Genomic DNA, 1,457 nt, shown 5'->3' with positions numbered 1-1,457 from the left:
GGGGGGGGGCTTGGGACTTTGTCAGGAAATTTGGCTGTAGGAAAACAAGATGGGGAGACACTTATAGAGAAACATGGTAAAAATACACACTTCAGGGCACACTTGGCTGGTTCAGTCAGTACAGCATGTAATTCTCGATCTCAGGATTGTGAGTCTGGGCCCCATGTTGAGAGTAGAGATTACTTAAAAAAATAAAAGAAACACACTTTTCAGGGAGACCTTACAAGGAGAAGGGGAGAAATCACAAAGAAGATGCAAACTGTCCGTCTGCATCACTTTTAGATATTGTATATATTGGACCTATGTAAGTATCTCAAGAATGATCTAGAACCGACTTGCTTTAGTCCAGAGAAGAGAGATTTATCACTTGTTAGGGGGAAGAAAGGAAAGGATCAGTGCAGATATAGGTAAGTGTGTAGGGATGGAGGGCAGATGAAGAATTTCATGCTCAATTGCCTTGTTTGCCTAATAGGGGAGGTGAGAAGGGATCTGGAGTTTTGACCACCTGCTCTGGGAGGCAAGGGAGGAAACCGAGTAGGGATACACAGAAATGGCTGAGCAGCACCAAAGGGCCAGTTAGCTTCCTAGGCTTTCAGTTGCCCCAGTATTTTGGTCATGCACTTTTCTCCATTCATCTCAGAAGCTCCAAGTACGAGCAGAGAGGACACATAAGGGTATGCTCCAAAATGGGGGTTAGGGGGTGCTTGGCTGCCTCAGTTGGTAGAGCGCGTTCCTCTTGATCTCCAGGCCGTGAGTTCATGCCCCACACTGGGCATACAGCTTGCTTACTTACAAAATAAAATAAATAAAATGGGAGTTAGAAGGGTGAATGTGGTAGATGGCCTTGGGACAAAAGAACTGAGCTGTTGGCAAAGGAGGGGTGGAGTCCATTGGAGAGGGACAGAACTGACACTGGGACCAAGGTGATGGTCTGAGGGAAAAAATGAAGAGAATGGGATACCAGTTTTTGTTAAAAACTACAAACAACCTAGATTGATGTTCACCAGTAGTGGACTGGTTTAATAAAGTATAGGATAAGTTAATAAAAAATTATATATTTTAATGAGGTAAATTTTTTAAAGATTCGTTTATTTATTTTTAGAGCGAATACGTGAGCCGGGGAGTGGCAGAGGGAGAGAATCTCTTAAGCTGACTCCATGCTGAGCGCAGCCCAACACTGGCTGGATCCCACAACCCTGAGATCATGACCTGAGCCAAAATCAAGAATCGGATGCTTAATCAACTGAGTCACCCAGGCACCCCTATTTTAATGAGGGAAATCTATGTATAATGACACGAAACAGCTCCAGAATATATTGTCAAGTGGGGAAAACAAACAAATTTGTGTAAATATATAGGAAAACATCTGGAAGGATATATACCACACCGTCAAATGTCATTACGTGCAAGTAAGGGAGTGGGACCGGGGAGGGATAAAGATTTGCAACACCGCAGAG

The sequence above is a fragment of the Ursus maritimus genome, unplaced genomic scaffold, assembly GCF_017311325.1.
Source record: "Ursus maritimus isolate PB19 unplaced genomic scaffold, ASM1731132v1 scaffold_21, whole genome shotgun sequence".
NCBI lineage: Eukaryota > Metazoa > Chordata > Mammalia > Carnivora > Ursidae > Ursus > Ursus maritimus.
This window is presented reverse-complemented; position numbering follows the sequence as displayed.